This window comes from Coregonus clupeaformis, chromosome 7 (genome assembly GCF_020615455.1).
Source record: "Coregonus clupeaformis isolate EN_2021a chromosome 7, ASM2061545v1, whole genome shotgun sequence".
Classification (NCBI taxonomy): Eukaryota; Metazoa; Chordata; class Actinopteri; order Salmoniformes; family Salmonidae; genus Coregonus; species Coregonus clupeaformis.
Window position 1 is genome coordinate 56011523 of NC_059198.1, and position 14816 is coordinate 56026338.

Consider the following 14816-nt stretch of genomic DNA (forward strand, 5'->3'; position numbering starts at 1 on the left):
ACTAAACTGCTTGGAGTAACCCTGGATTGTAAACTGTCATGGTCAAAACATTTTGATACAACAGTAGCTAAGATTGGGAGAAGTCTGTCCATAATAAAGTGCTGCTCTACCTTCTTAACAGCACTATCAACAAGGCAGGTCCTACAGGCTCTGGCTTTGTCACACCTGGACTACTGTTCAGTTGTGTGATCAGGTGCCACAAAGAGGGACTTAGGAGAATTGCAATTGGCTCAGAACAGGGCAGTATGGCTGGCCCTTGGATGTACACAGAGAGCAAACATGTAAATCCCTCCTGGCTCAAAGCGATATAGAGATTGACTTCATCAATACTTGCATTTGTGAGAGGTATTGACATGTTGAAAGCATCGAGCTGTCTGTTTAAATGACTAGCACACAGCTCAGAGACCCATGCGTACCCCACAAGACATGCCACCAGAGGTCTCTTCACAGTCCCCAAGTCCAGAACAGACTATGGGAGGTGCACAGTACTACATAGAGGCATGACTACATGGAACTCTATTCCACATCAAGTAACTGATGCAAGCAGTAGAATCAGATTTTTTAAAAAAACTGATAAAAATACACCTTATGGAACAGCGGGGACTGTGAAGCAACACAAACACAGGCACAGACACATCAATGAGCTATGGCAATGCACCTTGATATGGCTTATAATGGTACATATTGACTGTACTGTCAACAATATTTTATTATATTGTAACTGTAAAACTCAACTGGCTCTCACAGACTCACGTCAGAATTAGACGTTCATCCATGTTTCTCAAATGTAAAATGTTTACAAACGTCAAAATTTCTAAGTGCTTGAGGTTAAACATTTGGCGTCTTAACCTTAAGCACTTCGAAATTTGACGTTTGTAAAAATTTTAAACATTTGAGAAACATGGATGAACGTCTAATTCTGACGTGAGACTGTGAGAGCTAGTTGAGTGTAGTTTGTAGTTTGACCAGTGCCCTGTTTATTTTTTTTACTTTTTACATGTTTGTTACAAACAGGGGCGGTGTGTTCATTAGGGCGATATGGGCGACGCACTGCCAAACGGGAAAAGGAAGGGATTTTTTTTCTAATCAATTATATCACGGCAACAGTAGTTTTCAGTGTTCTAATCTAGACGTCTGATCTGCCACTAAATGTCCAATCAGGCTAAAGTCGTGCTTCAAATGGATCCGCCCGTTTTGGGGCGATTTCAGTCAGGTTGAAAATCGCCCCAGAAGTCTCTGACTCTCATGTAAAATCTTTTTTTTTTCAAATATCAGAGCTTTCAATACAATCTCTATGGGTTCCGGGAGGGCTTGCACTTACGCACTTTCGTCATACGTAACATAACCATGAACATAACTAAGAAAAGAGCGGGTAGCAGCGTCAATCAATTCACGTACTACTGTCAAGATTGCTAGCGTTCAGTGCAATTCGATTGTCTCTTTGAAAGAAGTTCATTTTTGTCTGCGAACAAATCAAGATAAATTGGCAACGAAACAATTAGGACCTCCCAGACCAAATTTTATAATTCAACAGGTTTCTACTAAAGGGGAAAGTCCTACACCCGAGGATTTTCCAAAAATTGGTACGAAACGAAAAACCTGGCTAGCAGGCTGCGATGTAGCTAATGCAGTCTTCTGCTACCCCTGCTTACTCTTTCACCCTGAAGGCGGCACGGCAGACAGCACCGCTTGGACAGCGACTGGTGTAACGGACATGCACCATCTTTCAGAAAAGATTAAGAAACATGAGCTGTCAAAGACCCACATGGATAGCTGTTTGAGATTGTCTGCTTTGGGGAGAGTGAACATTGCCACTCAACTGGATGAGGGATACAGGCTAGCTGTCCGCCGCCACAACGATGAGGTTAGCAAGAACCGCCACATCCTCAGCCGGCTAATCCAGTGTGTGAAGTTTTGCGGAGTGTTTGAGTTAGCTTTGCGAGGCAAAGATGAAACTGAGGGCTCCACCAACCCTGGTATTTTTCTTGGACACAATTAGATGAGGTGTTTGATGACCATCTTAAAAATGCTAAAGTTTTCAAGGGCACATCAAAGACCATTCAAAACGAGCTACTGGAGTGTATGCTAGCGGTCATGACGGAACATATTGTGGAGGAGGTGAAGTCGGCGAACTTCGTAGCTATCCAAGCTGACGAGACCACGGACGTTTCTACACAGACACAGCTGGTGCTTGTGCTGAGGTACATAGATAGCAAGAAGATTTAATTTTTTTCCTGGGGCTTTTTCACAAAATCATGCCCCACGTCGACATTCTGTACCAGAAGCTACAGAAGAAGGACATCGATGCTGTCTTCATCAAACATGCCCTCGACAGCTTCACAAGCAGTGTGCAGGCCATAAGGTAAGATTAAACAATATCATTCGATCTTTCTCAAAGCAGAGCTTTATTTGAAAATGTATGCATGAAAGGAGACATCATCATATTTACAAATCTATACAATTGGCCAGAATATGGTTGTTCATATTTTACAAAGCCATACAGATAGCTGTGTTTACCTTTTCTAGAAATTATTTTCAAATTCTGTTTTCAGGCAAAATGTCTATCACTGTTCATTTTCACAAATCTATACAAGAGGGCAGAATATGGAAGTCTATAAAAATGTCTTATTACCAATAACTTGCATCAATGTTTTCAGTAGCCTCTATCAAAAGCTCCTGCTTGCTTGTTGTGAATTATGCTCAGGTGCACATATTTCCAATTCAACCATGAGGCCTTTTTGAAGCAAGTAATGTGTATATCAGTATTGACTTATATGCTGCCCCTGTCTTCATGTTGTTGCTGGACATATCTTTTTTTAAATGTGTGTAGGTCACCTAAATCATCAGAAAAATTGCCCCCCCTGAGAATTTTTTCAGGAGCCGCCACTGGTTACAAACGTAATGTAACAACAGCCTGAGCGCACTGGACTTGAAACAACGATACAGATGTAACCATTGTGGCACACCGGTTGGGAACCACATCGACCAGTGCTCTGTTTAGAAACAAAATGACACGCGTCATTCATTGGACACATTAGTTGTGGCTTGTTACAAAGACTTGCTCATATTTGTGTGCATGTATGTGTCTAATAAACCCTTATTTCATATCACGGTGGACTCAGTGTGTGATTGCACCACAGTTAAACTTCAGGTCAGGTTAATAGGAGAGTATAAAAGCTTTGAAACAATGCCAGCACTACGTCACCTAGACTCATTTAGTGGCTAACTACAGTGAGTTGGATCAAGCTAAATCTCCAGTACTCTTTCACTCTCTCTCTCTTTCTCAGTTATTTTTTTTTTGGACAGTACAGTCTGTCACCACTATAGGCCATATCAAGATGCATTGTCACAGCATTGATTTCACTGATATGTGTAGAATGGTGCATTGACATGATCTTTTATGACTAATACACGTCACAAGTGTTTCCGACAGGTTTAGAGAGAGACCTCTCTCTCATATTTGGCATAAGTCACTTTTTTTCCCCAGATCTAGTGTTTTTTTGTTTTTTTTTGTGTGTTGATTTATTTCTAAGGGCGGATCATCCAATCCTGGTGTTATATTTTACATGTGGCTTGTAAACTGCGCTGTGTTCAGTTTTTTTTTTACGAAACAGGAGGATGTGTTGCACTTTAGGTTGAGAGTATAGCAGGGGTAGGCAACCCTGTTCCTGGAGTGCCGCAGGTACAGCAGGATTTGGTTCCAACTAGGCACCACACCTGACCAACTGAGCTAATTGATCAGATCAGTGATTGCCTAAATTCAACACACCTGGTCTTCCAGGGACAGTACAGTGAGCAGGTAAAGTAGTTTCAGAAAATGGGTTTTTTAATGACTTCAACTGAGTAATGGCACTCAAGCTGCTTGATTTGGATTACAGCCACATTGTGTGAATTCAAGGCCTTTGGATCTCAAGCGTAAACCTTCTGCACCCTGCAATCTGCCCCTACTCATTTGAGCTGCTCAGTTATTGAAGGTGAACTACTGCCATCTGCTGGATCATAAAAATACTGCCGCTGTAATTTCATTACATTACCACTCTTAACAATCGTACTGTTGATCACAACCAGTCATGTTTAGTGTCCATCAAAGCAACATACACAATGCAAATCAAGGGCATTTCATTACTTTGGACATGTGCTCGGTACTTGAAGGGTGTCATTTCCAATGCTATCGAGTTGCCAAACACAGATAGGCTTGTGAGTGTTGAGCCAGTGTCTTCTCTGTGTCGATCTGCCGATCCAGAGGCATCAGGAAGTAGGTCCTCTACTATCCTAGTCAAAAAATTTGGTGGTAGAAAATTGCCATGAATTTCTGATTCATTGTGGCCATGGAACCTTTGGGCCAGCATAGTGCCCGGAAAAATTATAATGAAAAACATACGAGAGCTTTTAAACCCAAGCCCTACTTTCAGCGATGTACACTTTTGTAAGAACATTTTGGTACTGAAGTTGAAAATAGCTCTAGAAATATGAGTTTCAAGACCACGGGGCACAAATGAGCGAGATTTACTACTAAACATACCAGATATAGCACATTGTTGAAATCAGGACAGGGATTGGCGTTTTACTTTGTTTTCCTGAGCCAAAACCAACTGGAAAATGGGTTTTATGCTTCAAGTTACCCTTTGAAATGTCTAACTACTGAGCCAAAACCAAGTGGAAAATGGGCTTTATAATTCAAGTTACCATTTGAAAATGTCTATCTCCATAGAAGTGTCATCTGTCAACCTTCAGTAAAAAACACAAAGCGAATGTAAAAATTGTATTAAACTGATTTAAATCAAAGAGCAGTTGAACAAGAGTTAGCAAAGTTTAGGACGAGGGGGATAAAGTCATTGATGTTGTCTGGCAGCCTGGCAGCGTGGGATGCCAACAGCAAAGCAACTTCCCCTAAGGAAGAGAATGAGAGAGAGAGCATGCGGCAGGTGGGATCATTCAATGTGAAAGGGGCGCAGGATTCTAACACACAGGTAACAAGTAAAATGTCATGGATATATTGGAACTAGTGGATATATGGAGTCTTAAATATCCTGACCTAGTGAGATATACATGGCGGCGCCTCAATCAAGCTAGTCGTCTTGACTACTCGTTGGCACCAAACATTTATTTATTTTTTTAAGTGTTGATAGGGGACAGAATGCGGTCGGACCATCAGATAATTGGCATATACATTACTCTTACTGAATTTCCACGTGGGCGAGGATAATGGACATTTAATCAAAGCCTATTGGATGATAACTTGTTTTTAACTAGGACAGAGGAATTTATAACTGCATTTTTCCTTCATAACATAGGTACAGCAAATCCCCTTATTGTATGGGGCACTTTTAAATGTGCCTTTAGAGGCCATGCAATTCAGTATTCATCTCTAAAACAAAAGCAATTTAGGTCAAAAGAGTTTATATTAAGAAAGGAAATAGGAGGTTTAACAGAACAGATAGATGGCAATAAAAACTGTAACATAGAGGCTCAGAATAAATTAGATGAAAAACAAAAAGAAATTGAGAAACTTATTCAAGAAAGATCAAGTGTAATATATTATAAAAATAAAGCAAACTGGATGGAATATGAGGAAAAATGCACCAAATTATTTTTTAAATCTTCAACATGGAAATGCTACCAAAAAGAATTTACTGAAACTTGTTACAAATGACGGAGTCACCCATGATTCACCAAACAATATTTTGAAAGTGGAAGCAAAGTACTTTAAGCATATGTTTTCATTTCAGCCTCTTCCATCTCCTCTAACCGAAGCTAATTGTATGGATTTATTTTCTATTAATAAAGTTAATTATGGATTTGTGAAGGCAAAATTACAGAAGAGGAACTTCTTGATGCAATTAAAGTCTTTAAGTCCTGGAAAACTCCAGGGTTGGATGGCATACCAGTTGAGGTATACCAAACCTTTTTTGATATACTCAGAGGACCATGATTAGCATATTTTAACCACTCCTATGTAAATGGTATATTATCAGACACTCTAGAAGATGGTCTGATTTCATTATTACTGAAACAGGATACAAGTGGAAAAAACAAAGATCCAGTCCATTAAAAAAATTGGAGGCCCCTTACACTTCAGTGTTGTGATGCAAAAATTCTAGCAAAATGTATAGCGCATAGAATTAAAAAGGTATTGTTGGATATTATTCATTCTAATCAGACAGGTTTTTTACATGGACGATACATTGGAGATAATATAAGGCAAGTATTGGAAACAATAGAACACTATGGAGAACATGGGAAACCAGGTCTGCTATTCATAGCTGACTTTGAAAAGGCATTTGATAAAGTACGACTGGAGTTTATATATAAATGCCTGGAACATTTCAATTTTGGAGAAATTCTTACAAAATAGGTTAAAATCATGTATAGTAACCCTAGGTGTAAAACAGTAAATAATGGCTACTTCTCAGAAAGTTTTAAACTGTCAAGAGGAATAAAACAAGGTTGTCCACTATTGACATATCTATTTATAATGGCCATCGAAATGTTAGCTATTAAAATCAGATCCAACAATAATATCAAGGGGCTAGAAATCCAGGGCTTAAAGACAAAGGTGTCATTGTACGCTGTTGATTCATGTTTTCTTTTAAATCCACAACTTGGATCCCTCCACAGCCTCATAGAGGATCTAGATAATTGTTCTACCCTCTCTGGATTACAACCAAATTATGATAAATTTACTATATTACGTATTGGATCACTAAAAAATTAAAATTGTACATTACCTTGTAGTTTACCAATAAAATGGTCTGATGGTGATATGGATACACTCGGTATACATATCCCAAAATAAATAAATGATCTCACTCCAATACATTTTTATAGAAAGTTAGCAAAAATAGACAAGATCTTGCTACCATGGAAAGGTAAATACCTGTCTATTTGTGGAAAAACGACCCTGATTAACTCTTTAGTAATATCCCAATTTACCTATTTGTTTATGGTCTTGCCTACACCTAGCGAACAGTTTTTTAAAATGATATGAGGAAAAAAAGTATCAATTTTATTTGAAACGGCAAGACAGACGAAATTAAACGGGCCTATTTATAAAATGAATATGAATTCGGAGGGCAGACATTATTTATTAAAGCATTAGACCTCTCACTAAAGGTTTCAGTCATACAAAATGTATACTTAAATCTGAACTGGTTCTCTAGCAAATTAGCAAGCATGTCTCACCCGTGTAGCTCAGTTGGTAGAGCATGGCGTTTTCAACGCCAGGGTTGTGGGTTCGATTCCCACGGTGGGCCAGTATGAAAAAATTTATGCACTCACTAACTGTAAGTCGCTCTGGATAAGAGCGTCTGCTAAATTACAAAAATGTAAATGTTCAAGAATGGCCTTTATTCAGATTACAACCTCTCACTTTCAGTTATTTGAAAAGGAAATAATCTCCCAAATATTGCTATTTTTAAAACAAGCCATAGAAAGTTGGTAACAATTTCAATTTAATCCAACAGAAAGGACAGAACAAATAATGCAACAAATATTGTGGTTAAACTCAAATATAGTAATTGATAAAAAAACATAGTTTAAAAAAAAAAAAGTTTACAAAAGGTATAATCTTTGTAAATGATATCATCGGTAGGATTGGTGGAGTTATGTCGCACATGCAGCTAACAAAAACATATGGAAATGTCTGCTCTACCCAAAATTACAACCAAATAATTGCAGCATTACTGCAAAAATGGAAGAGGAAAGTGGAAGGGGGAAAAAGTAAGAAACTTGTCTGTCGGCCCTGCATTAAAGAACATAATTGATTAAAGTAAATTGTGATAAATAAGAAAGTATACCAGTTTAATTTAAGGTACCGACTCCATGGCATAGGGTTTGTGAACTGATACGCAAAATGACGCCGGATTCAAAACTTATAATTTTTCTATTTAAATTATAATGCTAAATTCTTTCAACCAATAGAATGTTATTTATATGGGGGATACAATCTTCCCAGCTCTGCAGATTTTGCTGTGAAGAGACAGAATCATTAGATCATTTGTTTTGGTTCTGTCCATATGTAGCTTGTTTTTGTTCACAGGTCCAGGAATAGCTGAAGAATTGCAATATTTACCTGGAGCTAACCTTGCAGATAGCACTACTGGGTGATCTGAAAAGTCATAGTCAATTGATCAATAATATAATAATACTTTTAGGAAAAAATATATTTTTTTTCAATTTACAATCTGTAGAAACAAATGAGAATAGAAAGGTTCAGAACTTTTGTCCAACATCCAAGAACAGTTGAAAAATATGTTGCAAATAGAAATCCAATATGGATGTTGTTAAGAGATCGACGGGAGGGGTTGAATGGAGCTGAAGGTTAAGAACTTTTGTGAAAGAGCACAGTTTGAAAGAAATGGCAAATAGAAATCAAACCGGATGGAATAGATGGGAGAGGAAGGACAGGAGTAAAAACAAACTAAATTGAACTATTGTAAAATATTACTGTGTCCATAAAATGTATATAGTATGTATAAACTGGAAGCAGAGGCCTAAGCGTTGTTGTTCACTAGTTTACTCAAATTAGGGGAGGGGTGGTAGGAATATATATTTTAAAATATATGTATTTATATGTACCAGTCAAAAGTTTGGACACACCTACTCATTCAATGGTTTTCTTTATTTGTACAATTTTTTACATTGTAGAATAATAATGAAGACATCAAAACTATGAAATAACACATATGGAATCATGCAGAAACCCAAAAAGTGTTAAACAAATCAGAATATATTGTATTTTTGAGATTCTTCAAATAGCCACCCTTTGCCTTGATGACAGCTTTGCACGCTCTTGGCATTCTCTCAACCAGCTTCATGAGGTAGTCACCTGGAATGCATTTCAATTAACACGTGTGCCTTGTTAAAAGTTAATTTGTGGAATTTAATTCCTTCTTAATGCGTTTGAGCCAATCAGTTGTGTTGTGACAAGGTAGGGGTGGTATACAGAAGATAGCCCTATTTGGTAAAAGACACCAATTCCATATTATGGCAAGAACAGCTCAAATAAGCAAAGAGAAACAACAGTCCATCATTACTTTAAGAGTTGAAGGTCAGTCAATACGGAAAAGTTCAAGAACTTTGAAAGTTTCTTCAAGTGCAGTCACAAAAACCATCAAGCTCTATGATGAAACTTGCTCTCATGAGAACCGCCACAGGAATGGAAGACCCAGAGTTACCTCTGCTGCAGAGGATAAGTTCATTAGAGTTACCAGCCTCAGAAATTGCAGCCCAAATAAATGCTTCACAGAGTTCAAGTAACAGACATATCTCAACATCAACTGTTCAGAGGGGACTGTGTGAATCAGGCCTTCATGGTCGAATTGCTGCAAAGACACCACTACTAAAGGACACCAATAATAAGAAGAGACTTGCTTGGGCCAAGAAACACGAGCAATGGACATTAGACCAGTGGAAATTTGAGTCCAAATTTGAGATTTTTGGTGTCTTTTTGAGACGTGGTGTGGGTGAACGAATGATCTTCATATGTGCAGTTCCCTAACCATAAACAGCAGGACCATGACCCCATACAGCAGGACCATGACCAAATACAGGATAATGGAGGATGTTTAATTTTGTATGTCTCTCTCCTCCCCTGTATTGTAGTCTCCTCCTCCTCTCTCCTCCCCTGTACTGTAGCCTCCTCCACTCTCCTCCCCTGTACTGTAGTCTCCTCCTCCTCTCCTCCCCTGTATTGTAGTCTCCTCCTCTCCTGTACTGTCGTCTCCTCCTCCTCTCCTCCCCTGTATTGTCGTCTCCTCCTCCTCTCTCCTCCCCTGTACTGTCGTCTCCTCCTCTCCTCTCCTGTACTGTCGTCTCCTCCTCCTCTCTCCTCCCCTGTACTGTCATCTCCTCCTCCTCCTCTCCTCTCCTGTACTGTCGTCTCCTCCTCTCTCCTCCCCTGTACTCTAGCCTCCTCCTCCTCCTCTCCTGTATTGTAGTCTCCTCCTCTCCTCTCCTCTCCTGTACTGTCGTCTCCTCCTCTCTCCTCCCCTGTACTGTAGTCTCCTCCTCCTCTCCTCCCCTGTAATGTAGTCTCCTCCTCTCCTGTACTGTCATCTCCTCCTCCTCTCTCCTCCCCTGTACTGTCGTCTCCTCCTCCTCTCTCCTCCCCTGTACTGTCGTCTCCTCCTCTCCTCTCCTCCCCTGTACTGTCGTCTCCTCCTCTCTCCTCTCCTCTCCTGTACTGTCGTCTCCTCCTCTCTCCTCTCCTCTCCTGTACTGTCGTCTCCTCCTCCTCTCTCCTCCCCTGTACTGTCGTCTCCTCCTCTCCTCTCCTGTAATGTCGTCTCCTCCTCCTCTCTCCTCCCCTGTACTGTCGTCTCCTCCTCCTCTCTCCTCCCCTGTACTGTCGTCTCCTCCTCCTCCTCTCCTCTCCTGTACTGTCGTCTCCTCCTCTCTCCTCCCTTGTACTCTAGCCTCCTCCTCCTCCTCTCCTGTATTGTAGTCTCCTCCTCTCCTCTCCTCTCCTGTACTGTCGTCTCCTCCTCTCTCCTCCCCTGTACTGTAGTCTCCTCCTCCTCTCTCCTCCCCTGTACTCTAGCCTCCTCCTCCTCCTCTCCTGTATTGTAGTCTCCTCCTCTCCTCTCCTCTCCTGTACTGTCGTCTCCTCCTCTCTCCTCCCCTGTACTGTAGTCTCCTCCTCCTCTCTCCTCCCCTGTACTGTAGTCTCCTCCTCTCTCCTCTCCTGTACTGTAGTCTCCTCCTCTCCTCCCCTGTACTGTCGTCTCCTCCTCCTCTCTCCTCCCCTGTACTGTCGTCTCCTCCTCCTCTCTCCTCCCCTGTACTGTAGTCCCCTCCTCCTCTCTCCTCCCCTGTATTGTAACCTCCTCCTCCTCTCTCCTCTCCTGTATTGTCGTCTCCTCCTCTCTCCTCTCCTCTCCTGTACTGTCGTCTCCTCCTCCTCTCTCCTCCCCTGTATTGTAGTCTCCTCCTCCTCTCTCCTCCCCTGTATTGTAGCCTCCTCCTCTCTCCTCCCCTGTACTGTAGTCTCCTCCTCCTCTCTCCTCCCCTGTTTTGTAGCCTCCTCCTCTCTCCTCCCATACTGTAGTCTCCTCCTCCTCTCTCCTCCTGTTTCTCTCCTCCTCTCCTCTCCCTGTACTGTTCTCCTCCTCCTCTCTCCTCCCCTGTTCTGTCGTCTCCTCCTCCTCTCTCCTCCCTGTGTCCTCCCTCCTCTCCTCCCTGTACTGTCGTCTCCTCCTCCTCTCTCTCCTCCCTGTACTGTCGTCTCCTCCTCCTCTCCTCCTGTACTGTCGTCTCCTCCTCTCTCTCTCTCCTGTACTGTCGTCTCCTCCTCTCCCTCCCCTGTACTGTCATCTCCTCTCTCCCTTCTGTGTCTCCTCCTCTCTCCTCCCTGTACTGTCGTCCCCTCCCTCCTCTCTCCTCCTGTACTGTCGTCTCCTCCTCTCCTCCTCCTGTACTGTCGTCTCCTCCTCCTCTCTCCTCCCTGTACTGTCTCTCCTCCTCCTCCTCCTCCTGTACTGTCGTCTCCTCCTCCTCCTCCTCCTGTACTGTCGTCTCCTCCTCTCTCCTCTCCTGTACTGTCTCTCCTCCTCCTCCTCTCTCTCCCTGTACTGTCGTCTCCTCCTCCTCCTCCTGTACTGTCGTCTCCTCCTCCTCTCTCCTCCCTGTACTGTCGTCTCTCCTCCTCTCCTCTCCTGTACTTGGTCTCCTCCTCCTCTCTCCTCTCCTGTCTGTCTCTCCTCCTCTCTCTCTCCTTCTGTTCCTCCTCTCTCCTCCTTCTTTCTCCTCCTCTCTCCTCCCTGTACTGTCGTCTCTCCTCTCTCTCTCCTGTGCTGTGTCTCCTCCTCCTCTCCTCCTGTACTCTCTCCTCCTCTCTCTCTCCTTATTCTCTCCTCCTCCTCTCTCCTCCCTGTACTGTCTCTCCTCCTCCTCTCTCCTCCCTGTACTGTCGTCTCCTCCTCCTCTCTCCTCCTGTTGTCGTCTCCTCCTCTCTTCCTGTACTTTCTCCTCCTCCTCTCCTCCCTGTACTGTCGTCTCCTCCTCCTCCTCCTCCTGTACTGTCGTCTCCTCCTCCTCTCTCCTCCCTGTACTGTCGTCTCCTCCTCTCTCTCCTCCCCTGTACTGTCGTCTCCTCCTCCTCTCTCCTCCCTGTACTGTCGTCTCCTCCTCCTCTCTCCTCCCTGTACTGTCGTCTCCTCCTCTCTTCCTCCCTGTACTGTCGTCTCCTCCTCCTCTCTCTCTCTGTACTGTCATCTCCTCCTCTCTCCTCTCCTGTACTGTCGTCTCCTCCTCCTCTCTCCTCCTGTACTGTCGTCTCCTCCTCCTCCTCTCCTGTACTGTCGTCTCCTCCTCTCTCTCCTCCCTGTACTGTCTCTCCTCCTCTCTCTCCTCCCCTGTACTGTCGTCTCTCCTCCTCTCTCATCCCTGTACTGTAATCTCCTCCTCTCTCTCCTCTCCTGTACTGTCGTCTCCTCCTCCTCTCTCCTCCCTGTACTGTGTCTCCTCCTCCCTCCCCTGTATGTGTCTCCTCCTCTCTCTCCTCCGATTCTCCTCATCTCCTCTCTCCTGTCTGTCTCTCCTCCTCTCCTCTGTACTGTCGTCTCCTCCTCCTCTCTCCTCCCTGTACTGTAGTCTCCTCCTCCTCTCTCCTCCCTGTACTTCGTCCTCCTCTCTCTCCTCCCTTCTGTCGTCTCCTCCTCTCTCCTCTCCTGTACTGTGTCTCCTCCTCCTCTCTCCTCCCTGTACTGTCGTCTCCTCCTCCTCTCTCTCTCCCTGTACTGTCGTCTCCTCCTCTCCTCCTCCTGTACTGTACGTCTCCTCCTCCTCTCTCCTCCTCCCTGTACTGTCGTCCCTCCTCCTCTCTCCTCCCTGTACTGTCGTCTCCTCCTCTCCTCTCCTCCCCTGTACTGTAGTCTCCTCCTCCTCTCTCCTCCCTGTACTGTCGTCTCCTCCTCTCTCCTCCTGTACTGTCGTCTCCTCCTCTCTCTCCTCTCCTCTACTGTCGTCTCCTCCTCCTCTCTCCTCCCTGTACTGTCGTCTCCTCCTCTCCTCTCTTGTATTGTCTCCTCCTCCTCTCTCTCCCCTGTATGTCGTCTCCTCCTCCTCTCCTCTCTGTGCCTCCTCCTCTCTCTCCCCTGTACTGTCGTCTCCTCCTCCTCTCTCTCCTGTACTGTCGTCTCCTCCTCCTCTCTCCTCCCTGTACTGTCGTCTCCTCCTCCTCTCTCCTCCCTGTACTGTCGTCTCCTCCTCCTCTCTCCTCCCCTGTACTGTCGTCTCCTCCTCCTCCTCTCCTCCCTGTACTGTGTCTCCTCCTCTCTCCTCTCCTGTACTGTCGTCTCCTCCTCCTCTCTCCTCCCTGTACTGTCGTCTCCTCCTCCTCTCTCCCTCTCCTGTACTGTAGTCTCCTCCTCCTCTCCTCTCCTGTAATGTCGTCTCTCCTCCTCTCTCTCCCTGTACTGTCTCTCCTCCTCCTCTCCTCCCTGTACTGTCGTCTCCTCCTCTCTCCTCCTCTATGTCGTCTCCTCCTCTCTCCTCCTGTACTGTCGTCTCCTCCTCTCTCTCCTGTACTTCTCTCCTCCTCCTCTCTCCTCTCCTGTACTGTAGTCTCCTCCTCTCCTCTCCCTGTACTGTCGTCTCCTCCTCCTCTCTCTCCCTCGTACTGTCGTCTCCTCCTCCTCTCCTCTCCCTGTACTGTGTCTCCTCCTCCTCTCTCCTCCTCCTGTACTGTCGTCTCCTCCTCCTCTCTCCTCCCCTGTACTGTAGTCTCCTCCTCTCTCTCCTCCCCTGTACTGTCGTCTCCTCCTCCTCTCTCCTCCCTGTACTGTCGTCTCCTCCTCCTCTCTCCTCCTGTACTGTCGTCTCCTCTCCTCTCCTCTCCTGTTGTGTCTCCTCCTCTCCTCTCCTCTCCTGTACTGTAAGTCTCATCCTCCTCTCCTCCCTGTACTGTGGTCTCCTCCTCTCTCTCCTGTACTGTCGTCTCCTCCTCCTCTCTCCTCCCTGTACTGTCGTCTCCTCCTCCTCTCTCCTCCTGTACTGTCGTCTCCTCCTCCTCTCTCCTCCCTGTACTGTCGTCTCCTCCTCCTCTCTCTCCCTGTACTGTCGTCTCCTCCTCCTCTCCTGTCTCCTCCTCTCTCCTCCCTCCTGTACTGTCGTCCTCCTCCTCCTCTCTCTCCCCTGTACTGTCAGTCTCCTCCTCTCCTCTCCTCCCCTGTACTGTCGTCTCCTCCTCCTCTCTCCTCCCTGTACTGTCGTCTCCTCCTCCTCTCTCCTCCCTGTACTGTCGTCTCCTCCTCTCCTCTCCTCCCTGTACTGTCGTCTCCTCCTCCCTCTCTCCTCTCCTGTACTGTCGTCTCCTCCTCTCTCCTCTCCTCCCTGTACTGTCGTCTCCTCCTCTCCTCTCCTCCCCTGTACTGTCGTCTCCTCCTCCTCTCTCCTCTCCTGTCTGTCGTCTCCTCCTCCTCTCCTCCCTGTACTGTGTCTCCTCCTCCTCTCCTCTCCTGTAATGTCGTCTCTCCTCCTCTCTCCTCCTGTCTGTCGTCTCTCTCCTCTCCTCCTCCCTGTACTGTCGTCTCCTCCTCTCCCTCTCTCCTGTACTGTAGCTCCTCCTCCTCTCTCCTCCCTGTACTGTCAGTCTCCTCCTCCCTCTCCTCCCTTACTTTCTCCTCCTCTTCTCTCCTCTCTTATATTCTCCTCCTCTCTCTCCTTTGTTCTCCTCCTCTCTCCTTCCCTGTACTGTGTCTCCTCTCCTCTCTCCTCCCTGTTTTCTCCTCTCCTCTCTCTCCCTTACTCGTCTCCTCCTCTCCTCTCCTGTATTGTGCCTCCTCCTCTCTCCTCCCTGTACTTTCTCCTCTCTCTCT

General features: G+C 45.0%; 1 non-coding gene across 1 annotated transcript; it reads left to right on the plus strand.

Moving 5' to 3' along the window:
• Positions 1–7180: 7180 nt before the first annotated feature.
• trnae-uuc lies at positions 7181–7253 on the plus strand. Its single transcript has one exon. It is a non-coding gene; the product is annotated as a tRNA-Glu (tRNA).
• The last annotated feature ends 7563 nt before the right edge of the window (positions 7254–14816 follow it).